Source organism: Dermacentor variabilis, chromosome 11 (assembly GCF_050947875.1).
Source record: "Dermacentor variabilis isolate Ectoservices chromosome 11, ASM5094787v1, whole genome shotgun sequence".
Taxonomy (NCBI): domain Eukaryota; kingdom Metazoa; phylum Arthropoda; class Arachnida; order Ixodida; family Ixodidae; genus Dermacentor; species Dermacentor variabilis.
Window position 1 is genome coordinate 38,794,842 of NC_134578.1, and position 27,106 is coordinate 38,821,947.

A 27,106-nucleotide genomic window follows, 5' to 3' on the forward strand; every position below is an offset into this window, starting at 1 on the left:
TCGTTCTTTCTTTTCCTTTTTTTTCACGCAGAGTAAAAGAAATGCGTTGCCACGAGAAGTTGCCACCGTTTTCCATAGCGTGGCCCGCTCCTTTTCAAGAAGTTATTAGGCAATTTTAAAAAGAAAATGTAAAAGGTGCATGAATTCTTGAATTAGGTAATGCATACTACATGCGTACGTGCGCACATGTTCTTTCTTCTTTGTTTTTTCTTCTGGGGTTTTACGTGCCCAAACCCCGATTGGGACTCCGGATTAATTTGGACCACCTGGGGTTCTTGGTCATCCACTGAATGTACCGCTTTCTTAAAAGCTTACTTACGCAAACTTATAAGTTTCATGTCTCTTTCTATATAATTTATATTTATTTTCCATATGGACTTCGCGTTTCATTCTTATACTATTGACATGCATTCTCAATTATTTACTTACGGTTTAATAGCCATCGTTCACATTAATACGTGGAATTCGTAAGTATAGAACCAAGATCACACGTCCTTGCTCGTATTATATTCAAAAATAAGATGGAAAGGAAGCAAATTTATACTATTTTGCAAGCTCAGAATCTGCACTAAAGCACTTCCAAGTGTAGCCGGACTATTTCACGCTTTCCATGTGTTTTTCATGCCCCACTTGCTCATTTATTTCATATTATTTCTACACAATACGCAATAATCAAGCGGAAAATTCACTGACGTATTAAACTGCATAAGTAAAGATTAAGGGCGGACTATATTTTTTTCCCCAGCTCGTGTTATACGTGGGAAGATGCGGTACGCAAAGTCCTTGTGCGGACAGGTTAGACGCCGGCAGCTTTTCTCCGCAGCGACATTCGAAGTCTCGTTTAGAGCGGTATTAACGCCGATAATGCATGAGCGTTGCCGTGTGATCAATGTCGCGCGTGGGAACGCCGAATAGCCCGCCACACAATACTAATGCTCTAGGTGGGATGCTCGTCAGTGACGCTGGAATGTGTGGCACCGAAACGCCCATCAGATCTCGAACGAAGTACAGGTGCAGATTACGCCGCATGTAATGGTGCGCTCCAATACATGCCTCAGACTCCTAAATAGACAGGTAAGTGACCGGCGGTAATATTACATGTCTTACCTGTCGCTGTCAGCGTCGAAGTGAAATGCGATGCCGCCTACTTTGCGGTGCAAAAAAAATGGAGGCTGAGAAGAATGACTGGAGATTTGATGGCGCGGTCTCCTGGCGCTTCAGAAAACTTCGTTAGGATTTCTTGTGCGCTTATTGTGAGCTCCACATTGGGTTTTCAAAAGTTTCGTGCACTCAATGTGCTAAAATACACCAATAGTATACGCTTTTCCTAGATTTATCTGGTATTACCAATTGCGTTCAATCACTCGTGCTCAAATATGCCTTCGTAGCAGCCAAGGTGCAGATTGTTTATGGCGGTCAGAATTGCAACACACCCTAAACTCAATGACTTATGAATTAATCTATGATAAAAGCTAGCGGTTGTTCACATAAATTTGCCACTGAAAGACTTGTGTTAGCATGTTCAGAACCCACTTTTTCATCACGCTACATCACCTTATTGGCCCTTTAAAGGTGCGTTGACGAACTTGAGCTAGCAGAGAGAAGTTACTAAGTCACTTGGTGAAGTCACTGTGTTTTCTAGCTGAGCAGTGCTATTGTGGCGCCACCTACCATGCATTGGGAGAATGACGGATGTTGCCTCTGAGATTCGCGTTCACGCATATGCTAATTTTGCCGCACTCTCTTTATTTTTTTAAAATATTATTTATGATTAGCCATACGACACACAAGAAAATTCGGACGAGACGGCAAAAACAAGTTGGATAGTTGAGTATTACACGCTATCAAAAGTACACTTCTGAGTGGCGAGAAATCTCGCAGTCACGTATGACACGCAAGAAGCTTCGCGAACGAGAGGAAACAATTTCACTTGACGCAGCGTCATGTGCCAAGTGAAAGTCACCAATGGAGACAAATAAGTTGGATATACGGAAATATGGACAATGGGGACAGTGGTGCGTCGTTTTCTTTTATCAGGCATATACTGGATGGCCAAAATAATCTGGCCCGCAGTAGATGCCAAGAGAGCAAGCTGGATATCAGAGGGTATTGGACAGTAGTGTTCTACGGTTCAAATCCTGATCATGGTGCCTCAGAACTCGTAGATAGTGGAGAATATGTTCAAATGACAGCAATTCGTGTATAGCGCACACGAAAGATGTTGATCGCTTTCTGTTGGTATCTCCCATTTTCGTGCAGCAATAGATATTATATATCTACAAGTGTTCGTGCATTGAAAATGCTTTTGTTAATGTATTGCTTTTTGTTCAATTTCAGTTCATTAAAGCTTTAGGTTGTGGAAATTCGGCATATTGAGGAGAGTACTACGTGAACATTGGTATGTCGTTACCTTCTACTGCCTTTCTTTTACGTGATATTGGGTTTTTTCAAGCTGAGATGAAGTAGCTTTCATCCCACTATCCTTTGCTAGTTATGTGAATTCTTATTATATACCATTATTGTAAAATAAGTGAACTAAAATGTGGAAGTAGTTAGCCTCCTTCAAAAATTTAGTTTTAGGGGCCCCTAGGGAGGCTGCAAATGAACTTGTGCAATAGTCTAATACAATATCGTTGAAAAGTTGATGCGAAAATCGTAAACCTTCTATGAAGTGAGATAATTAGTATTCTGAAAAACTTTAGGATGGGCGGTAAATAAGGTAAAAAAACAAGTAAAACGCGCTTTGGGAAATCAGCCAACACATCGTTTATAAGGGTATCCTTACATATGAACACAATAAAAATTATTATGGTCATCATCGTTATCATCATTCGCCTATATTGTATACCAAATTACTACCTCGCATTTATTACACTGTTCCAACATTGATTCATGGTTGACGGCTGGTTTCGGCGCATTAAAAGTATTATAATGTTTTGTTTGTTTATTTGCTTACTTATGAGGATATCAGCGTCTCCAGCATACTAGAAACGTCTGTTGTAGTGCATCTGGGAATAAATGAACGAGTACGGAACCGAAGGCTTAGGTGCCGATCGGTTAATGACTGTCTATACCGTGCACCGCGGTCTGAGTTACAAATAAACGGTATCGTCTTGAATAACTTCGAAACTGAAGATAACTACTTGTTACGCTCCGTTGTCAGTATAACACGAAAACCGAAGTTAACTACTTGTTACTCTCCCTTGTCATTACGAAGCTCCCGGTTTCAGAAACCGAAACGGTGATACATCAGCTGCTGGTGCGTGTAGCTCCTTCATATGACATGACATCTCCGCTAACGCGCAGGTACCCCCTACATATGCGTGCCAACACCCACCCATTTGCGATGTTCGTGCGATTCTGGGCGCCTACGCTAGCTGAACAAGTTGTTACCCGGCGAAAAGAGGCGATTCGCCGCGCACAGCTATCGATTCATGATATCCCATTCGTTTCCCACCGAAATAGCAGCAACTTTCTGGCGTTTTATTTATTATGTTATTTTGTTATGTTTGCTACATCAATGGTCCGCTATGTACAGAACTAACACATGATGGGTGGTAAAGAAAAAAGCGGATCGGGTTAGTTAGCGTGACTTGACGAATGGTCTTTCTACTGAAGGGCTGTAATGAATCTATAAAATTTAGGCGGTAGAGGTAACGTCATGGGGAAGGTAATTGCAATGTCCTATTCCGTGGGACCGCAAGAACGTTGAAATGTCGTTCATTCATTTAACACACATATAAACACATCGCATGTGTTTATAGCGCCTAGTTCACCAGAGTAATGTGTTTTTCAGCCGTTACATATAGCATAGTAAAGCTCGCGTACACCTAATCTCAAGAGACAACTCACTGGAAGACAGTAGTGAACTTTTGACCAAAAGTAATAACAAAAGAATAAAACTATGACGAAATACAGTACCGATAAGGGCAAGCTGGAACTTCACTGTATTTAATCAGACATCTTGACGGCATGTTTCTTTATATTGGTGCCATAAGAAGATAATTTTTGAAATGATATTACTAGATTAGCTCCTCAGCCTCAATACCACAAACCAGGACCTCGGGATAATGTGAAAGCTAATTCGTCAAACTGTTCTTTAGCTGATGTCAGAGAGCAATTTGTCCTGCACGTATCCCTCTTTAAGTAATGCAATCTCGTACGTTAAGTAATACAATATGATCTGTATTTCTGCCTATTCATTCATATTCCAATGTTTTCTGCAGTTTTGATGCTATTTGCACCAATTTAATGTATTGTGTAAGGTACCAGGCCCGTAGTCGTTGTTCCGAGCGACATCCTTCTCTTCCTTCTTTATTCCCGCTTCCTCTTCCTTCCAGTTCTCATCCGCACGTTTCGCCTTTCACTCTCGGCCATGCTGCTGACCTAAAAAAAATAGGCACTTAAGTTAAACCACCGGAACCTTTCCTTGAGGCGGCACATGCTCACGGCGAAGTTATTAACGCGAAAACATTATATGCCTCATTACGCGAAAATCAGGCGGCGTCGCCGGCGCGGGACCAAGCAATGGTACTAAAACGGCCTACTGCACGAAGATTTCTGATGCATGTTCGAGTAAAACAAAGTAAATTAATGGACTTGAAAAAAAATTTGGGGCATTTTGGTCTGGACGGTAATCGAATCCGGACTCCGGCGTGCTAGACGAGCACGCTTCTCCAACCCGACGGCACATCTCGCGGTTCAACCGAAAACGAGACACATAGAGCTTTCGTAGTACTTCGTCCAAATTGCGCAGATGTTGCTCTTCCGCGTGCGCCAACAACCAGGATGTCGTCACGGTTCTTCGGAGGTCCTAGCACGCAATTCATGGCGCGCTGAAAGGTAGTACGAGCCGTGCGCGAACCAAACGACGTGCGGTTAAATTCGTGCAATCCTTAAGGAACCAGAAAGGCTGTCTTGCTCGTATCTTCTTCCGCGACCTTGATCTGCCAGTATTTCGCGCGCAAATCAAGCGATGTAGAGAACTTTGAGTAACGGACCGTATATCAATAACGTCATCACTTCACGGTATAGCAGGTACGCGTCGGGTGTCTTGCGCTTGTACAATGTCTACGTTGGCCGTCGTACGCGTTCTCTTTCCGAACACGCACGACAGGCGATGACCCCAGTCTTGAAGAGGGCCGCACGATGGCCTCGTCGAGCATTTCACGCACGTCTTCCACGATCACTTATACCTCTGCCGTGGCACACATACAGGCCAGTCGTCACCCGTTCGTATGTGATGCGCCAGCAAATGATTCCCGGTAGGTCGAGAGTGCTATGGGCGAACAAGGCACGTAACGCGGCCAGCAACTGCCGATGACAAGGTAGGCGAATTTGAAGGTTCACCTGTCGGTGTCGGAACGGGCGTGGAAGGGGCCGTGATGCCTTGGGCCGGCATTAAAGTAGGGCGGATCTCAACATGACCGTGGTCGATGGTGTTTAGAATGTCGTCGGACAGCAAAAGATCCGTCCCCGTAATCACGCCGGCAGGGAAGTCCTCGAAAACAGAAACTGCTGGGATAAATTTTGTTCCCTCTGATGTCCGGCCGAGTTCCCGCCGAGTCGAGCATACCCACTAGCATAGCGCTGCTTCCTAGTCCGTACAGGGGGAGGTTGCGTCCATGGGTGGATTCTCTCAGTAGCATGACGGTGCTGCAGCATCGGTATCTACAAGCGCTAACATGTCTTCTATCCCTTCCGCAAAGACTGATCACAAGGAAGATTGGCAGGCCTGGTAATGGATCCTGTTTTTGTTTTTCTTGTCACTGAGGGCAATCCTTGACATTGTGGCCAGTACGACCACAAGAGAGGCGGCCACGTCGTGCGGAGATGTCGGTAAAGGTCCGGCGTACCTGCAGCAATACGACGGTGAATGCTATGGGGTAGTTCAGCTGCATTTCGAGCGAAAACGTAGGGCGACGTTGACGGAGGCTGAGCAGAGAGGATGGCAGCATGAGTAATGTAGAGCAACCGATCGACCACGCACTGGCGAGTAGCAGCAGATAGCAGGCGGTGCCACAGTCCTCGAGAAGCTTGACCTTTTCATACACGTAGATACTTACCTCTTAGATACTTACCTGCACACGAAGCATTCGAAATAGGCAGAAGGGAGCTGCAGCTCAAATAAGTCATTAAAGCCGCACCCCATCACCCCAGGAAGTGTACGAAGAGCCGTCTGATCTGTGCCACACCTTGGCGGCATCACGTTGCCGCTTTCAGAGCGCGACATTTTCATGTCTTCAGTCCAGGCGCGTCAAAGTGCCAGTGAATTGACAGTGTGTCTATTGATTGTAATGAACCAGACCCGTGGCTGTCCTTCCGAACTACTTCTTCTCTCGCGTTTTTTGTTTGCTTTGCTTTGCTTTCCTCCGAGAGTGGGTCACACCCACTATGGGGTGAGCCATAGTGGGTATGCTTTTTAATTCTCCCTTCCTCTTGCTTCTAGTGCTCACCTTCAAGTTTTGCCTTCGGAATTGATCATTGTATTTCTTTCTAAGATGTGACTAAACATTCATGGCACTTACTATAAATTATTTTTACCATGATGCGCCCTTCCTTTTTAAACCCAGTTGTGGTGTCCAGTATCTACTAAATAATTAAATAAATAAGTAAATAAGTTGGCTCTATGCCGCAACATAGTTTCAACATGTCGGTTCAGACTTCAAAATGAGACCACTCTGTATATAAGAGCGAGTGCTTTTGGCAAGTTTACTCAGGCCCTTTCGTTATATAAGCACACGTAAAAAAGCTCACCCCGCCCTCCTTCCCCCTCAGGACTTATCTCTTTCGGTTGGCTAAGACCTAAATCACCGACCTTGGCGGCTTGCAGGGTCGCCCGGGGCTGCGTCTTGCTTTGCCTCCGCCGTGCCGGGCCGGCAGCAGTCGTACGCGACCTGGGTCGCAGCCTCCCGACTCGGAAATCAAAACTAGAGCGGCCATGACGTCATCGTCCGCAAGTTTCAACTGTTCGCTCCGCGTCGCAAGCCGTTTTGTTTCCCCTACTTCTCTCGAGCAGCCCCCGGGAGCAGACGAGCAGCGTCTCTCAAAATAAGAGCGTCGTGGACTTATGTCAAAGAGCGAAAGATGAGAAAACGTGAAAGTGGAAAGGGCGAGATGCGAGCGTCAAATGCTTTTTCTTTTTGCTCACCTCTTCCTCTTCACACACACTCTCTCTCTCCCTCCAAGCTTCGAAGCGCAACGCCTTCCGGGTGGCAGGTTTAGCACGGGACTGCTTCGTCTTTTCCCTCCGTTTTCTCCTCCCATTCGCCCTTACTATTCTTTTTAACCTTTTCTTTCCAGTTATCGTCTTTCTGGCTCTAGTGCTGCTTCGGGTTCTTTCATATCGCGAATGACGCGCTTCGCAGACCCTGCGTCCTAGCCTGCGTTCTCAGTAACGAACGTTTCTTTTTTTTTTCTTATTATTTTCTTTCTGTTTAATCACTCCTTTTGTTTGCGTTGTTATTCGTTCTCAAAGCTCTCCCGCAAAGTTTCTCGAGTCGGAAAGCTTAGCGAAGCACCGCCTGGTTACGGTTCTGACTTCGCTGGCACCGCAACGATGCCCATCGCGTGTGGATCCGGCGAGATAATGGCAGAAAACATTAGAAAGGCGAAATCGAGAGGAAACAGTGACATATATGGCGCTGAAGAGTTTCTAGCCGGGCTGGTTGTCACGTCGCCGTCAGGAAGATAAAAATACTGTGTGCACGAACGGTTTTCACGAAGGGATATATAAAAGCGTGTCCTTTTCGGTTGCGCTACTTTTCGTCTCGCGGGAAATGCAGAACTTCTCGAAAGTGTTCGTATAGCACAAAGATTAGGCGGTACACGTACCCTCACGCCGTCTGCTGTTCTCCCCGGTCAAGAAAGAGAACGAAACTATAGCAGAGCGTAACTGTTTCCCTATAGCAATGGCTGAACACTAATACGTCGCATGACTGGAAATGGCGGAAGCACGAGTGGTGCCACGGCTGCTGATTCATCCGTAAATCTACTGATACTTTAAATCTTTCTGCTGATTCAGCGATAAGGCGCTTGAATCTACTGATCTTTCTTTTTTGTCTTTTCGACGGAAACGAAAGCAAAGGCTGCTATTTTGCCGGTACGAGTTTAATCCGGCGCCACATGGCGAATGAAAAAAAAAAGCATGGGTTAGCTCAGATGTGACCCCGTTCCTGTGTTTTCAGATTATCAAGCGAGGCGCTACCTATGTCGTGAGAGTAAAGATGGGGAAAGGGTTGGACGGTGAATCGGGAGAAGTGAGTGCACTACTCCGCCCCGGAACTATGAAGCTACAACTAACCACAATTTTCCTGGGACGCTTCTAGCGCCTTCCCTGTGCTAAAGAAGGCAATAGGAACACCCACTCACGTATGTGTTCTGAATAGTGCAGAAAGGTTGTGAGCAGCTCCTCTCTTGCTGTGGCACATGGCACGTACGATAGGCCCCGTGAGCCAGTGCTTCCAATCAATTATGCAAAGAAGTGAGGCGTGCAGGCAGGACACAAGAGTACAGAAGTGGACAACTGTCTGCACGCCTCACTTCTTTACATAATGAATCCATACCAACTAGCTCAGCTTTCTGTCGTTCTAAGCTTCCAATCAATTCACGCATTAACCACACCACTTCGTCGTGCGCGCTTCATTTAAAACTAGCCAGAGGCTCACCAACAGTAAAGCTTTTCAGGTACTAACTACAATCCAACGCCTTTGAATAGGCCATATCGTGAGGTCTTGAAGGTATATACTTTTATTCGGGGCTTGTTTATGGCTTCCAGGAACCCGGCTTTCTCATAAATATCGCCAAAGAAATCCCGAGATCATTTTCTTTCTCTCGAGTCACAATCTCGAGCCCCAATACAACATAGCACTAATATAAGCACTGAATTCATGGGTTGAAAAAACCTAGTGCGAAAATAGAAATTAATAACGTATTGATTTCTACCGACATCCAGCGGGAAAGATTCACTAGAATATATTATATGTGTCGTTGCAACACTGGCGGACCTATATTTGGGCCCTGTTAGCACGGTCGCTTCGCCGCTGCGATGGCGTACCTTTGCTGAGCGCGAGGGCGAGGGTGAGATTGCAGGTCGCTGCGCCTTCCTGTAGGCCCTTCCTGAGTGACAGGCTTTGAAAAAGCGTCGAGCGCTACGTCGCGTTACTGTACAGTTCTTATTTTGCTGCGTCATCTTTTTATTTTCTTTTTTTTCCACAAGCTAACCCCTCGGCCTATTCGCCAGCTAACCTTCCTATATTTCCCGCTTTCTCTGTTCCTTCCTCTTCCTCCGTCGCCTTGTCCGGCCCGTCTACTGGTCGTCGGTTTCACGTAAACGCCAGCTGGGTCAGGCCGAAACAGCGTCGAGACGAATACTGTCAACCCGCACGCTACAGAGGTGGGGTGACTCAGCCAACCCGCTTGGCAAGGTGCTTGTAGAGATGGTCGCGTCGAGCTAAGTTCAGCTCGACTTCCTGCTCGACTCGGTCGCATCGAGCTGATGTAAACGAAGCTTTTGTATCTCAGGATCGTTCGCAGTGCAGTTACTTTCTTCTTCCGTAAACTTCGCACTCTTCCGCCATCACTTCTAAGCTAGTCAGCCGTCATTATTATTACTAGTAGTAGTAGTAGGAGTAGTATCATCATCGTTATCATCATTATCATCATTTGCTCCCCGCTGACTGTTTCCTCGTAGATGCTGTCCTTGAGCACAACCCTTGGCGAAACCGCTCCTCGCCTTCGCCACCGCACATCGCGGAGCGTCGACGCTCGTACTCTCTACGCCAGCGCCAACTCGGACGCAACGTTGAACGCGCGCGCGACGGCGTACAACGCGAAGCGACATCCTTCGCGACGAAACGCCCGCTCACATGCTTCTCGGCGCGCCAGCTCCATTACCGCGCGACTATACCTTCTCACACGTTTTTAGGCATACCTGCGCACCTTGCCCACACTCGAGCTCGTCCCGAGAACTTCGCTCATTCGCCCGCACGTATAAGCGACAAAAAAACGCCGCTCCGCCGGAGCTTAGCCTCCCGTTCCGCTTATAGCCGGCCCAAAGAGGCATCGGCGGACGCTCGCCGGTAGTTTCAACCAGCGGTCTCATACGACGAGTCTATTCCCCTCCCACTCTCTGAAACTACGCCGTCGGGTCTAGACGCTGCGTCTTCATTTCCTGCGCTCCTGCAAGCCGGTACTTGGAAAAGCTCAGCGCTTTCATCCCAGGAAAGGTTGGGGTTTCCTCGGCGAGCGAAAAACCACTCCCGATGCTTCTTCTTACGCTCCCGCCCCCCCCCCCTTCACCTTCCTCTTCCTGGTTTTAGCGCGAGCGTCACTTGCTTACTTTTCATTTTCTGTTTTTTTTTCCTTCACAAGACCAACTGCACCGTTGATAAGAAAGCGTCTCTTTTTTTTTCTATTCTCCGTCTCGCCAATTCGGCGCGGTACACCAAAATACGGTGTGCCTGTATTTCAACACCGGCCGTAGACGTCGAGATAGACAGCTGATGCATGCAGCGGCCATATTAGGTCTCGTTCCTATTCTGAACAAGCCGGCAACAAAAGTCAACTTCGCGAAGACAATCGTCCGAGCCGGAAGTGGCGCAGGCTACCTAGCAGTGTAAACAAAATGGCTGCGGTGCCGACTGCTTGGAAGCTCGGCGGCAAGGTCGCCTGCGCACAGAAAAGCGTAGTCAGGCTTTCTCGCCTGCTTGATCTAAGCTAGGTTCCGTTTTTTCGTAGGTTTCCAGCCACAGCGTGTTAAACTACAGCGACAACACGTGCTTTTTCTAGCTCTTTTTCTTGTCGACGCAAGGCGGCGTGAGCTCACATAGCCATATCCTTCAAGTGCGTTCCATCAATCGTGTTTGAAGCTGTCTCTTTAGCACGCAAAGTAGACTGTCTTTATTGCGGATTAGTATTGAAACACACGATGTGTATATGCGTCAGCCAACGAGAAAACGCGGTGATGTAGTCGGTGGTCGCTAATGGCACCCCGCTTTGAAGTGCAATGGCGATAAAAAGTCACGTTGCCTGTGTGAGCCACCTACGTGTTATTGCATGGTAATGTAGCATCCTGCCTGTCTTCCTCTTCCATGTCTTCCTCCTGCCTGTATCCCGTAAAGCTGCGTACAGCAGTTAAAATCCCCTTCCGGTATCTTTCCCGCTGTTTTCTTTTTTTTTCCTTCACAAGTGCTCCAGTCGTCCCTGGGTGATCTCCAGCGTTGTCTAGTCGACAGTACCTTCAGCTTTCAACCCCAACTCTTCTGGAACGGGGCTGTTCCCTCCAGTTCTGCTAGGGCGAACGAATTCGAGTTCAAGGAAATTGTGCCGAATCACCGCCGGAGCTCTTGTTTCTTTCTTTTTTTGTGTGTGCAGTAGACAGAGGTTTTCGCTAGTTAACAGTGATCGGCGCTGTAAGTCCTTGTGCTCAATGTAGAAAAAACCAAAGCACAACCGCTTCTTGCAAAACGCAAAAAAAAAGATCTTTTTATCTTCCTCCTCCAATCTCCCAACGGGATGAATTTCTTTTGTTTTTCTTTTTTGAAGCGTTACAGCTTATACAGGACAAACGGGCTAAGAAAACAAAAGTGCAAAACAGCGCTTCGCTCAAAACTTTAAGGAAGATGAGGGAAAAAGAAAACGACAGGGCAGCGCTTCGCTGAAAACACAACACAAGTTTCTGAGTGAAGCGGTCTCAGGTGACGAGTGAAGTGCGGTCCGGCCGTTGTTGGTTTCTTGCCCCTCTCTGTGTGTGTCTGCTGTTGCTTGTCAAAACAAAATGCATCGCGATTATCATTGATTAACTAACCAGTGTCACCACCTTGCTGCACGCAACCACCCTTGATCGTGCAGCGACGCCAAACGAACTGAAGCTTCACGGAGATGATTAGTAGCGAACAACGGGCGCTGACTCATCCTCTCATTCTCCAAAACACGGGGTTGGCTCGTGCTACCGACTGCCTAACACGAGGCGGCTCCCCCATAGCCTTCGATTTACTGCACGTAATTCGTGAGACAGAGTCTACAGTAGGGCACGTTGCCTTTCCACGAAGCACTCGTCGAAGGTCCTTTGATCTGCTGCTTAGTGATTCCCGTCCTACGTAGCAATACCCCGCCGCCCTCCCCCCTTCGCCCTCTTCCCGCTTCACCTTTTAACGTCCGTGCAACTCCCCGAATCTCCCGTATTTCGTGCTAAAGGTTCCCTGCTTCTCGACTTGCTTCTTTCTTCGCCTTCCGACGGCCATTCACGCAGCCCTATTAGCCTCAGCTTTCGGCAGTATGCCCCCCATTCGTCCCTGTGTCTGTGTATCTGCTTCTTCTTTAGCTTGGCTTGCGGCTTGCGTCAGTTCTAAGCTAAGCGCTGAGGTGGTGTTGTTGGTCTGCCATCAAGAACCACAGCCCATTATGGCTTCTTTCTTCCTTTCTTTTTTTCTTATTCTTCCTTGTATCGTGACACACGTATCATCTTTCCCACTTCTTACTGTTTATCTCCTTGTCAGTGTCTTTTGCTTCGCTTATGTGCGTCGCTTCAAAGGCAGCCCCGCCCGAATGGATTCGTTTTCCTACAGCCTTGAGAGCATATATATTGCGAAGTTGATTAGGGGTGTTCTCTGTGTTTTGTATTTTTTTGCTTCTCTATTATATTTAACGTTACAGCCACAATGGTATCTCTTCATTTAATGGCTCACTTTTTTGTCGTTCTCCCTTGTGTTTCTTGCTTGCTTTCTACAGCGTTCACAAATTCAAACGTGAAGTCCGGTATACTCCAATTGATTATATTGTTTCCCGTTACACAAGTGTTCATTTGTAACCGCAGCCTAATTCAGACTCCGCAACGTAGACTTAAGACTACTGTTTGCTTATAAACAAACTACAGAGTGATTACACGTCGCAGGCCACACGTAAAAGTGTTAGCACTTCAATTTACATGCATTGTACATTTATAATGCCATAGATTTTGTCTTTTCCTGGAATCCCCCAGCGTTCCTGTATTTTCTGGAACTACCTCTGGTTAACCTCCCTGACTTTCTATACGTCTTTTCTCATACTTTCTGGTTACAATTAGTGACGTACCCGAACGCAGTGATACCTCGTGATGCACTGAGGGAGCCGAATAAGCGGTACAGACAATGGGAGTGATGTATTGATTGAGCTGAGATAGATGAGTGATTGACTAGGGTGATTTGTGAGGTCGTGAGTCAGTGAGCCAACGAGTCGTGTCGAATACGGAGCGAGAATGACGCCTCGTTCGCTCCGCAAAAGTAGTACGTCAGACACAAACCTTCCAACAACATAAACAACCACAACGTTTATCTTAGGGCGCAGAAAAAAATTCCGCAGAAAGGTAATTCACAAGTCTGGAGCTGCAGTGGCCGGTTTCTTGTAGAAGAGACCATCTGGAAGGAATTTATTTCCTTCGCAGTGATCAAGTTTCGACGCAGCAACTGAAGCGACCAAACCTTGCTTCGTTCATCTTCACTTAATTTACGCTAAACGACTCGGTTGAGTAGTTTTGACGGCCGCAATTTTCCGCCGGCACTTTCCTAATTATGCAGTCAGCTTCGTCTGACATTTAGTCCTGTACTTTCTCGTCTGCTGTGAGAACCTTCACGTGGCAAATCGCTGAATGTTTTTTTGTTTGCTTTTTGTTCGGGTCTCTGTATACTCAGTGCACCGTGCCCTGATTTGAACGTTATTTCACTCTCACCGTTTCTCTTCATTTATTTATTTTTTGTTTCCTTAGCCACGATATCCTGAATGACAGACTTTGACAGCTCATCAGCCATGGCCGAATGGCTTTCCTCCCCAAAATTAACATAGCTTTTCTTAGCTACTTATGCTGGCTTCCAGTAGACTACATTAATCCTAGGAACATGCACACATGCAAAAGAGAAGTTCTAATCTCTTCAAGGCTTAGCTACATAGCGATGCACTTTCCAGGATCAGCGTTCTTCCTACGAGAAGGCGGAGACGTTCACTTTCTTGATATTCTTGAATACGTGCGTTACTGCTGGAAAATTGCTATTTCCTGGCCACTTGACCTGGCCGGTAATTATTTGGACCGAATTTCGTACAACGCTAACTGCTGTAGTAGGCTCGTGACACTTCCGCAGTCTGATCGGCTCACTTGTTGAGTGACACTTTAGTCTTGACATCCACATGCTGTGTGTAACAATAATAACAATAAAGATAACGACACCGATTTCAAGTTACCGTTGTGTTGCGTCAGCTGAGCATGCTTTCTTTGCAGACTGACATCTTGCGTTGTTGAGCTCCAGGTAACTCGTTCGATCCCACGGCGGCCGCAGGTCAATGAGAGCGAAACGCTCATATGCTTCGATTTCGGTGCAGGCTAGAGAACACCGTGTGGTCTTAATTATGCAGGTGATCACCGCTATGGCACGCCTCATAATCAGATCGTGGTTTTAGCTGATGAAACTGCAGAGTTTAATTATTAAATAATTGAGACTACGCTGTCATTCTGTTGGTACCCGTTTTCTCGCTTCTATAGACAACAGCGGTCCACAGCGTCACCATTAGCAATGCACGGCCGGCTCAACTCCACCACCTGCCTTTATTAGCGGGCTTCAATCGGTGCCTGAATCCCGCAACATACTGTTATTTTCATTTTATTTAAAACAACAGGCATCCGCGTGGCGTTATTTCCTATATACGGAAACTGAAGTCAGTGAAAATGCGACGTGCCTCTTTGAGTTAGTAAGAACCCCTAAATCTATGGAAAATCTTTTCTGGTTTTATTTGATTACTTAAAATACCTTCAGGGACCATTTATGGCGTAAAGAGTAAGGGGAACCAATAAAACGAGTTAAGCAAACATAAGTAAAATATTAACTTTTTTCTAGTGGCGAGAAACAGTTCAGTTAGTAATCATTGTTCTATATGATTATATGATGATTATGTGAAGATGATGTGATTATACGATTAGTGTAATGCATATGATTCCGAAGTACAATACGATTTCACCTCGCAAAATTTTGCAATGAGAACTATAATCGGTAAACCCGAACTATTTTAACTACACTAACCTAGTAATCCCCTAGTATGTTCCAGATCACGAAAGATAGAACGATTTCGCCCGTATTGCTGATCACAGACACCCCATTTGTAGAGAAAAAAAGATTGGAATGCTGTTTGATGTAAAGACCTCATTCACGTGATAAATAATTCATTAGTATTTATTTTGTCAAATCATCAACAACGGGAAAGCTCGCTCAAGCGTATCAAAAACTACATTTATGTACAATGCATTTAGTTTCCCGTGCTTACATCAGAATTGGGAGCTATCAAACTGACATAGTATATCTATGTATATACAAAAACTTAAGAAACGTAATGCTACGCGTATATAGATACGTAGCATATATACCGGGTGTCCCAGTTAACTTGGGCCATTATTTTAAACAAATGCAAGAGGTCTAGAGAAATCGTGCCGACTGCATAGTAGCCGTAATCATGTGTACTTAAAGCCATAATTGTTTTATTACGAACTATTATTTAATTAACTATTTTAATTAGTGAACTATTTAATCATTACTTGAATCGCAAACGTGTCAATTGCAAAGTGCTAGGGGGCCTAATTCAATAATCAAAAGCAAATAATTAATTAATATTGCGTGATGAAAAAAGTACTGGGTGTAAGTACACATGACGTCCGATACAATGCAGTCGGTACGATTTCTCTAGAACTTTTGGTTTTTTTTTTTTTAATATTGGCCCAAGTTCCCTGGGACACCCGTTACACACGTTAAGCGTTGCGCGGTTAAAGGGCAACTGCGGCGTTCTTTTAACCATGTTAGGATATTGTCATTTTCAAATGGCATTGACGGTCCTATCACCGGAACGGTAGTTCAATTTGCATATAAATTCATCGAAATGTAAATCAACAATAAACGAGATACCGAAATGGGCAGCTGCTTTGCGTGACGTCACGATGGTTCACTGACGTCAGACCCCACACTACCATAATGTGAACACGCAGAACGCCTGCTAAACATCCAGTACACTTGGCGCTAACGCCAAAAAAGCGAAGCTGGTTGTGTCTCCTGACGACACAGGGAGATCGCGCAGATCTTCCCAACTAGACAGCGGCGATTTAAGCGAGGATTTCAGCGACAGTGGCGGTGTAGTCTCTGACGTCACAAACACAGGGTTATCAGTAGAAAGTCATGAGTCGGGAACTCAACCAATCTTTAAATTTCATTTTCAGGAAAAATAAGTGACTCGTAGCCGTATAATTTGGCACTGCTAATCAGAGTGCAAAGGAGAACGTATATTGAACATTTTATTAAGATCAGTGGACATGGAAAAGTCGCCTGAGATTAGTGGACCACCGGCCCTTACACCGGCCCTTACACCTCTCTGGGCCTTTTAGAAGTTATCTTCCTTCGCAGCAGTTCATGCGAGAGATAAAACATGCTTATCAAGAAAGAGGACACAATAATATTTTCCAAAAGCACTTTTTCTCAAGCAGGGTGAAACTTTTCACTTAGGTGTATAGTTCGCCGGGAAAGAAAGTACTGCACGGTCTGCCCCGCTTTCAACGGACTAGTCGTGTTTGCATTAGAATAAGGCAGGCACTTAAATCCGATACTGAAGTGGACTGCAGTATGGCACTTTCAGGTCGAAATTCGACCAACCCTACCCCGCAGATTCGTTTTCCTTTCTTTCTTATTAATTTCTTATCGCCTTTCCTTTCTGCACGCTTCGTGTGTTTTACAGATCCCTCGTTTCAGATATAGCGCTACGATCAACCCATTTGCATTTAGAGAAGTGAGATCACCATCTCCGCGTGCTTTCAAATCGACCGCCCCATCGAAACTGGCCCATTCATGACTCCACTTTCGCGAAAAAGGAGCTTTCCAATCACCTACGCAAAGACTTATGCTGACCCGCAGTGCGAGCTTAGGGCCGGTATTTCTCTATAGGCCCCGGGGTGAGAGCCGTGACAATAGGCGAACATTCACAACGGATGGTTCCAGAGCTCGAGGCCTTCGAAATGGCCAGTTTGAAATCAAACTCCCTGCGCGGTCTACCTGGTGTAATGAACAGCGCGAAAAAAAAAGAAAAGTCGCAGACGAGGAAACGTGTCGATAAAACGCGAGCGCTATGTTTAAACTAGAGCTTCATTGATAATACGTGACCACTGTGTACTAGATAGCTTATGGTCTACCCGGCAGTCACTATGGCGACCGCGTTGGCACGCCTTGACGACAGGCGCCTTTCAGAACAGTCGGTCTTGGAATGCCGACACGAACTGTCGTCGCACTGAAAGTCGGTCAAGGCTTTGTTGGCATTTGCACGTGGCTGTGGCCTATTAGAAAGCCTATAATCATCCCATTCCGTCCCTTTTCATTTTTTTTCAAGCGTTTATTTTTGTGACCGCTCTTCTTTCCGTTTGCCCTTTCCCTTCCCCTGCTGCAGGGTAGCAAACCGGATGTTTTAGCTCTGGTTAACCTCCCTGCCTTTCTCTCATTTGCATCTCTCTTATTTGCATCTCTCTCTCTCCCATATTCCTGAGTCATTCCTACACTTTTCTCATCGGCGGTGTGGCTAGTAAGTTACATACAATTACGTCTTGTTTTGCAGCGTTGTGCGCATCATCTTGCTTACCTTCGTCGCGGCGTGGTACATAGTTAATGGCGCGCATTGAATGACGTGCCTACAGATCTTAACATTCAAATATGGCGCTCAGGCAGCTTAATTGTCGGCAAGTCGCTCAAGAATAGATTATACTGCAGCCATCTTCGTCATCATCGTCATTATCCTGCTTCCGAAGCTGCAGCAACTTTTACCGCTGTATTCATATCCAGACGGAACCATTTGCTATGCAGTTTACTAAAATGTCATTAAAGAGCTGCTCACTGGCCTTTATGTTGACGGGGATGTATCTACGTTTAGCAACACTGATAAGGACTCCATCTCGCGAGCTCCCCGCATACGTCATATCGCTTAAAAGTGTAGTGTTGACAGTTTTTCTGGGCGAGCGTGAAGCACTGAATGTTAGTCTCAGTGCTTAACCAAAATGACCGCGGACGTTTCCGCTATAGTCCACGACTACATTTACGCACTGCATTGTGGCTTTGCTAAATGATATGCCGAGTCACAACTGCGCTTATCATTCCGGTTGAAATGGGAAAGCGCGCCATATGAGAGGGTACGGCTTTAGAAAAATTATTAAAGCATAAAATGAGCATTCGGCGTTAGCATTAGAACACACAGCATCAAGGAATGTAGTGGGCGAGCATCCAGAGAGTCACTGGTACTTCGCTGTTAAATAAAAATACGAACGTGGAAGCTTCAAATGCTGCATAGATTACACAGGTATAACATGTTGCTGGTAACGTCCAGCTCAGTCTTATTTCCCCACAGTGACGCCGTCAAAGTGTCGCTGCCCTGGCCGAAAAATTATGTTTGTACTTTCATAAGCTGCAGTGCGGGATTTGCCATTTAGCTCTCCAGGAAACGAGTCAAATTAGAGACAGCGTTGCTTTTAAGAGTGGTTGGGAGCCTGGTGAAGTCCTCCCTCCCTCATCCCCTTTATAAGAAAAAAAAAAGAAAAAGCGTGGGCAGTGAACGCATTCGGTGTTCCCAACTGCAATTAGTGATAAGATTCTGCGACGTGTCACAAATGACGGCTCCAAAAAAAAATTTCTTTCCGCTTTGCTTTGCGCTCGCATATTTAGGCGCTACGTCTATAACCGTTTCTTCCGTGTAGAAAGCAAGAAATAAAAAGAAATGAAGGAGCAAACGAAAGAAGGAACGGAAGAAAGAGGGAATGAAGCAATGAATGAGGCAATTAATGAAGGGGGAAAGAAACAACCAAGCAAACAAAGAAAGAAATAAAGACGGAGTGAAGGAAGAAGGAATGAAGCAAAGGAAATTAATAAAACGAAAGAAAGAAGGCATGAAGGAAGGATGGAAAAGCAAGGAACGAATGAACGAATGAATGAAGGAAGTAACAAGATATAGTAGGGCATGCGAGAGCTGTGAACATGACGTCTCAAACAGCAGCGGTAGGTGTTACGTTCCCGAGCGTGCAGTTGAAATTATGCGAAGGTTTCGCTTACATTTCACAGCCCATTAACGCTAACCGAAACCCGGCGCACGGTCACACAACAAAGAAACAAAAAAAAAATACGCTCACTTTTTTCGTGCTGCTAAATCTGCGGACTCAAACTTGCATGCTTACCTACCTAGTGGGGAAGACATTAATTAGGCGAAAAAGGAAAAGAAAGAAAGAAAGAAAGAAAGAAAGAAAGAAAGAAGGAAAGAAAGAAAGAAAGGAAAATGTAGGCAGTATTGCGCACTCAGCCTAACGACTTTGATTAGTTTAGCTGACGCTGCAACTTTGCAGTTGCGCTTATCTTAAGCATAATTTTTGTTCCTATTCTTTCTTTCGTCGGAGCCATGACCTCACATTTTGCGTCCTTTCGCTCACTACCTTTGATTATATTGGGTTCAATCTCTCCATGCATAAGCATGCTTTCAAGGCATCCCTCCAGCCCCGGACTGCTACTTCTTTTTTTTTTTCAACACAGAGTCCAGAGTAGCAATCTTACATGACATTAGAATCCCCGCAGTAAAAGCAACAGCAACGCGTTTTCATCAGCACTTCGTCACTTAGCACTTCGTTTCATCAGTGACGAAATGTGGCTTATGGTAGGTTGGCGTAATCCACGAGTTAAGCTCAAAGTTGCCCCTGCCGCACTTCATAGCTTTCCTATCCCATGGCCATATATTTACTTTCTTTCTTTCTTCCGTCTTCTTTTTTTTTGCTCTCACCCATCTGATTATTTTATTTAGTTATTGTGCACCGGAGATGTTGGCTATAAGCACAATGCATGCCGGCTTCCAAAAACATCAATTTAACTTTCTTTCTGTCCTTCATGCGATGATGTGGGTCGCTAGCCATTATGTTTATCGGTTCGAGGATCGGAGACACGGAAGGGGTTAAGCTTCTGGAAGGCCCCGCAAAGCCACCGCGTCCCCGGGCGCTATTCCTGAAACAGAAAATAATAACAAAGAAAAACGGCGGGTTTGAGCTTCTCAAAACACAGGGTCGAGCCCCCTAAACGCCCATCCCGGAGCTCTGGTAGTAAGCGCAGCCGTGTCAAAGCCAAAAGAAAAAAAAAAGCCCAACCTTTGGGTAAAAAAAAGAAAAACGAGAGAGCTTTGCAAAGCTCCAAGAAGAAGCAAGTGTGCGCAAGCGCGCTAAGACGAGAAGAGGGTCAGGTCACGTGAAGTGAAGCGGCGCTAAACGAGCGCGCCGTTTCCCACTCGGAGAAGTGCCAGGCCGACAATCTCTCTCTCTCTCTCTCTCTCTCTCTCTCTCTCTCTCTCGTTTGTTTCGCTTCGAAACTTTCTTGTCTTTCGGATGTATATTTTGCCAGTCTCGCAAGGGCGTCACAAACAGCGCCAAAACAACATCCTTCTCCTCGGTATCCGATCCTTTCCTTTCCCTTCCGCGACCCTCTCACTCCTTCAACTTTCACTGCCTTCAGCCGACAGCCTCGTCAGCCTCGCTTGGAAGGGGAGAGGGTGTCTTAGGGGGAGGGAACGGTAAGCAAAGGAAAGGGAGAGTTGGCTTAGCGGGATTCAAACTTGGTGAGAGTGGGGAGAGGGGGGGAGGAGCACTCTCCAACAGTGTCCCGAGCCAGGCGACGCCCCTGCATCCTTCTCGCGTGGAGTGGGATTCATAGCCCGGCAAAGAGCTCACGAAGTCGACAGTCGAGCATCTCTGAAGCACGGGTCAGCTTGTCCAATGACCTCCTCCGCTGAGCCATCGTCGATGCTACGAGGTGCGCTGCATCGACTTCGAGTTAGATGACCCTTGACACCGTCACGGCTAGCATAGCGTGTCAACAGATCGTTCGAGTGAGGCAAACAAGACCCTCTCCTTCTTCACTTTCTTTTCCTCGTAAACACTTCCCGTTTGGGGAAGTGACTGGACACATTTGGCGTAAGCGTGTGTGCGCCGAAAGCAGTTGAACGACCGAAGAACCCGCGGAGTCCGTGCCCTCCGAACAGCTCGTGCAAGCAACCGCCTCGACAAAGCTGAAAAAATTTGTGCGTCATTCAACGCGGTACACTTTGTGTTCTTGCGGACATCTTAAACGTTCGTGTAGCTCCGGGCGGGGTCCAGGTGAGATCGACGAAGGTCGCAAACTGCAGCCACGGACGGGTGTGACTCCCGGTGTGACTCCGACACGTGACAGCTGCGCGCCACTACAGTTCGGGGTTTCGTGCGGAACCGCACCTGGCTGGTAGCACAGCTCAGCTCTTGGTACTCTTGGTACTCCTGAGCGCCCTTCAAAGACTCCTGTGGGGTGTGAGGGGTGACACTTCACGCGTTTGAGGCTCAGCACCGGTGGAGGACGCTTGTTCCTGTATTCAAGGACAGCCCCCAACTGGAACTGTTTCGCACCTCGTTACCGCATTCATCTTTATATTCATCGAGCGAAGCACGTGAGTGTTTATTCACTGTGTTCTTAGAGCAACGGCACACTTAAGCCACTTGTAAGTTCGTATGTGGCATGTAATGCCAAAGAGATGTGCGGGAAATGTTGGAGAATACAAGGGGAGCCTTTGAATTAAGGGAACATACACTCTTTATTGCTTGCATATACTTGAACAGTCGACAATAGTCTAGTCTATATGTATGTGTGTGTTTGTGTGCACAAATGTTAAAGCACAGCTTTGTATTCGGATTTCTAATGCGCCAAATTTTATTTGTTTGTCGAGCTATTTGACATGCTTTACTGCCTCTATAAATACCTGGCTCTCCGCATCATGACTGGCCAGTGCCTCGCGGTCTGCTTTGCTGCAGTGCACTCCAACCCATGCGGAAAGTCATTCTGTTTTGACTCCCTAGCTCCAAATGCAATGTTCTTGTCGAATACGCCCGTGGAGGCTGTGCTTCAAAAAAGATTTAAAGGATCAATACTCAAATTCTTGCATTTCACCTGATTTACGAAACTTTTCTTTCGTCCACAACGCAACTTGTTTATCAGGGACAAGAAATTGTTAATCTCATTCTCCGCTGTATAAGCCAGCGAAACGAATCATACACGTTCTCTTTTTTTTCCACGCTCGCAGCGCTAAGCAGTTATCGGGGAGCTGCAAAGAAAAACAAGGCATCTCTGAGAGCGCGCAGCTTAATCAATCTTCTCCTGGTATTCCGTCATCTCCTTATCCCTTCAAATCGGATTTTCGCTGCGTACTTGATTAAATCTTGAGGACGAGAATGCCTGAAGACTGTTCGTGCTTCGCGTCTTGACCAGCTGCTTGCTTCATCTTCCACTTTTAACCCTTCAATTCAGTTCTGTTTTTGTGTGTGTGTGTGTGTTTAAAACCAGTTCGTCTGACCCTACGAACACTCTAGCGAAAACAAACAAGTCTGCGAATGTTTCCCAAAACTTGATGGACGAGCGTTTTGGTGACTTTTCGTGCGGGAAACCCGTGGTGTCGATCTCACACGCAAGCCTTTTCACGAGCTCCTCTTTGCGAAACTATTTAACTGTTCAATGTCTTAATTATCCAATAATCTGACGCCCAAAAATCAGAAACGTAAATAACTGAAACTAGCTACTTCTTCAGTCATGCGTCTCCGATCTTACTGGTTTATTAATTCATTATTTGATGATTTACCCCGTTCCATCAGATGCAATAAGGTGTTGCGCAGAGAAGCCTTTTTTCGGAAGCGGATACATTTAACTTCTCTTAGCGCCAAGGCTTAGCGACGGCGACAATTTACATTGCCTTTTCGTTGAACGCTGCAGACGCTGGATTAATTTCTGCATTTGCCTCGGTAAAAACTAGAACTGCAAACCTAATCTGCTAGAAGCTGGTAAAATTTTCCCGATTATGTCTCCAAAACATTCCCCGTAGAAAATGCGACACTCAGATTAATCGCAATCACGTCGTATGTAATTCCCTTGAATGTAATGAGGACGATGCCTAGAGTGGAACGCCGCCAGTTTATCTCGTAAAGGCCGTTTGAAGGAAGCCCTCCCTAGCCACGTCTGGCAGATTAAACGCAATGACCTCGTTTCTTGTGATAATGAGGCCAATGTTGTTAAGATATGCGGTGGCAAAGTCGAAAGGTCAGAAGGTTGCACGTGTGCTTAAAAAAATTAAAGGAATGCAAAATACAGTGATTACCATGTCATCTTAGCTTTTTCCTCCAATACTTAGAGTAGCTTAAAAAAGAGATATTACCTAATTTATCGGCTTAGTTACTGTTGTTCTATTATATCATACATGGGCTGCTGTGGAGAGATTGAGTGAAGGAGAACATCGGCTACTCCACTCTCTTTGTAATAAATCACTAAATAAAGTAATAAATGACAATAGTATAACAAACGAGTCAATTAAAAATGATAGTCAAACTGATTAAGATTAATGCCGCAACGGAGAGTTCAGTTGAGGTGCGTCTATGTGGCTAAGAACATAATGATACATACGTTTTGTAGTCCTCATCCATTGGTAAAATATTCCTCCACGTACTTCCGAGTAATAGATCTTAACACACATCTACATTCAGGATGCGTCCGCTGGACAGAGCAGGAACGCGTCGCGTCATACCTAAATTTACGCGACTATTTATCACAAACGCTGATCTTATCTCTGTGTTCACTAAGAAAAGTGTCTTGAGAATATGTGCACCTCATAATGTGGACAACTCGCTGAGCATGCTGCTAGTAATACTAAAACACCGCAGGACTGTGACAATAGCGGCGCGGTGAAAGAAGCAGAGACATTGAGGGGGAGAACATGCTTTTACGTGAACCTAAAAACGAAGAGGTACGGTTGTTTTATTGCGAATACAAACAAACTTCCAATTCACGTGCGAAATGTTTGACAACAGGCTCCACATGAAAGGAGAGGTCGCCATGAAATATTCCGGGTACCAATTCACAGTGAAGTGAATGCGTAACATATTCCATTTTGGTATATTCTACGATAGAACGGCGCATTATTGTAACGCACTAAATGGCGTGAGATTCAAAGGCAAATGAAGATTGACAGCGCCTGTCAGCACACTGCGAGTGCATTCTAAAGATCAGCACAACAGGGGAGGGGGAGGGGGAGGAAATAAAGAGAGAAGGCAGGGATGTTAACAGCAGAAATGCGTCTGATTGGCTATACCCTACTCTGGGGAGGGGAAAGAGTGAATAGAAAGATAATATAGAGAGAGGGAGGGGAGGGGGCGGAAAGCCGAGGTGAGCTTGCACACGCACGCGGAGGGCCTGAGCGAGTCAAAGACGTTCACATAAGCCAGTCACCCTCAAGAAAGATAAAAGTGCCTTCATAGCTTTGCGGGCCGATGAGCGATGGGGGTGGTCTTCAAGTAGCACCTGCACGGTCAACGACCGATCGTCCAGTCGTAGCAATGCGATAGATGTTTTTCTTTCCGACTCAAATCGATGACAATTGTACAATAAGTGTTGGATGTTCGTCGGCACATCGGGAAAATGAAACAGCCTAACAGGCACGAAAAATGCTGAACGGCTTGCGAACAGGAACGGTCCTGCTCAGCTCTGTGCGGCGAGAAAATGAGCTTTTTGTGAAGGCGAAATTACCTATATTCTTTTGATTATCAGTCACCCAGAGGGCATGACGCGGTGTTAACGGCAGCATGGAAGTTTCTTAATTTTACGTTCAACAGATAGATACACACAAAACCTTTTTCTTACGATTAACAAATAAAAAAGTTGAAGTTGACCATCCCCAAAATGGCGCTTTCCTTGCATTGTGCAAACAAGGACGGTGTTGAGGCATGGGGCGTTTAATGGTATGGTATGGTATGATGAACTTTATTTAATGTCCTGAAGATCAACCTTTAGGTTTAATGTTGTTACTTGCATCTGATTATATCGGTGATGATGAAGATGCGAGTGATTCCGTGCGATCATATACTTCGGGGAGCTTCCACTCACTGTGCATCAAAGCACACCGTAATGTTTAGTTTCCATAGGCCAAGATTACCCTAATACTCAGACAGAAATGAAAAAAAAAGAAATAGCGTTGGCGAACCCTGTGAATGTGGGTCATCGACTGCCACCACTCCCGCGTGCGGTGGTTAATTTCCACCAGTTATTTTACCAGTGTTCATAACAGCCCCACCTAATATAACAGAAGACAGAACTTCGTAATTGTACAGCCTGTAGAGCAATCAATAATGAGGGGTCTGTTTAAGCCAGCGTTTCTAAAAAAAGAAAAAAGAAACGTTGAAGTTGGCAAGAAATCACTTCGCCTCCGAAGGAAATTGCTCTGAAAGAATGGAAGGTCTTGATGCTTGAATTCTGTGTTCGAGTTCTGTGATCACATTACTTTTATGATGTGTTTAATTACGAGAGCGTTTTGCTGGCATAGAAGTCCCGACCATAAAGACAGCAAAAGGCGTGAGAAGTCGCAAAAGGTAGTAAGATTCGGGGAACGATGGACTTTACCACTGTTCTTATAATTAATATTCTTCTAATTCCTTAGTAACGCGAATGATAAATAGCGTTGCCTAATTGCCCGCTAGTCTCATTGCGTCATTTCTCAAGGAATGACCTTTTCTTGCTCCCTCTTTCAAACTTTACGGAGAAATACAATTCATAAAATGCTTCACGCATATCGACTGAGTAAATAGAAATTGGCAGCAGAGCGGCAGGTCCACGTTCAGACCACTGTCGCTGCATAGTAATGAGGAAACGGATGGGCGCGTGTTCGATTGATATCTTCAATTTTCCAGTGGAACATGCCCGAGTAATCATCGACGTCAGCGTAACCCACGCACGAAACAATAGCGAAAATATTGTAATACCTGCGCCTTTTCCAAGTATTTAGGCAATGCTCGCTTTAGTGCGGCAAATTTGCATTCTTCCTTGTAGACCACATTAAGCAGAACTTACGGTGATTTGTCGTTCATGGAAATCGCACTCCTGTAATCATTAACAGTAGCTCTGACTCGTGTAATTGTCCACAACCCATTTTGTCATCTTACGCAACCGACTGCGCTAATCTAGGCTGTCATTAGAAGTTTTATTCCAAATAATGTTGCGGCAAAATCAAGGGGCTTCATAAATTATTTTTTTGCCTGTCCTTGGTTTCAAATACAGGCACGGACAAATCTGTATAATGGCTAATACTGTTGATTTTCGCAGGTACTCCATGAGCACGCACGTACGTGTCGTAACAACCATTTGCATATTCGTCAGTTACAGCTTGGTAGAAAAAGTTGATAGTTTTCGCCTGATGGGGACGAAGCATAGAGAGAAATGGCAAGGTCTAGCGCTTTATCCGAGCTCCTCGCGCGCCGTTCTAACAATATGCGGAGGCTGTATGGCTCGACGTAGCGCGCGAACAGCTGCTGCAGTGCAGCAGAGACAGTACCCATGACGGATACCAGGCATCTCACAACGTTGCCTCGATGAGAAATGTCGGATGTATGTATGTATGTATGTATGTATGTATGTTATGAGCGTCCCCTTTGGAATGGAGCCGTGGGTTGCGCCACCAGGCTCTTGCTATAATACTGCCTAATGTCCTACCTAGGATAAAAAAAGGAAGAAGAAAAGGAGAAAAACGCAACGAATTCCTATAACCGAATTTTCTGACCCCCTATTGGGAACTTTGTTTCTCTACGCCTCCGTTTTATTGTCGTTTGCCTATTTTGCTTCCACCAATCTTTCAACCGCCTCAAGTCTGTGTGAACTAAAGCTTTCCTAACAGGGATATTAAATAATATACAACTGTTCAACTTCTGGACCTCGTTTGGCCGCATAGTGATTACGTACCTGCCTGCAGAACCAGCAAGTTTCGTAGACTCGCTCCACCCCCCCAACACACACACACACACACGCCAACCGCGTGACACACGTGACCGTGGATTTCACAATCTCCGGGATCGGCACAGCTTGGTATTGCACTGCCTCCGGGATCGGCTCCCTTTACTCTGCAAGCAACCGACGGCGCAGACGCGTTGAACCCCCCGGAAGAAGGCATAGAAAGCCGCGTTTTTGTTAAGGCATAGGAGATATGCGAAATTCCGGAAGAAGCTTTTCCCCCACACCTAGTTTGACCTAACAACGGTGGTGGTCCT

At 45.7% G+C, this 27,106-nt stretch overlaps 1 protein-coding gene across 2 annotated transcripts in view; it reads left to right on the plus strand.

Annotated features, from left to right (window-relative positions):
* LOC142564325 (uncharacterized) overlaps positions 1-27,106 on the plus strand; it is a 151,877-nt gene that overhangs the window by 67,605 nt on the left and 57,166 nt on the right. The window contains exon 1 of one of the 2 annotated variants that reach the window (XM_075675292.1): positions 20,662-21,483. The exons of the other annotated variant lie outside the window; for it this stretch is intronic. The gene's annotated coding sequence lies outside the window, so the exon portion shown is untranslated. Of the gene's footprint in view, positions 1-20,661; positions 21,484-27,106 lie in introns of those variants that run through there. 2 annotated transcript variants of the gene reach the window in all.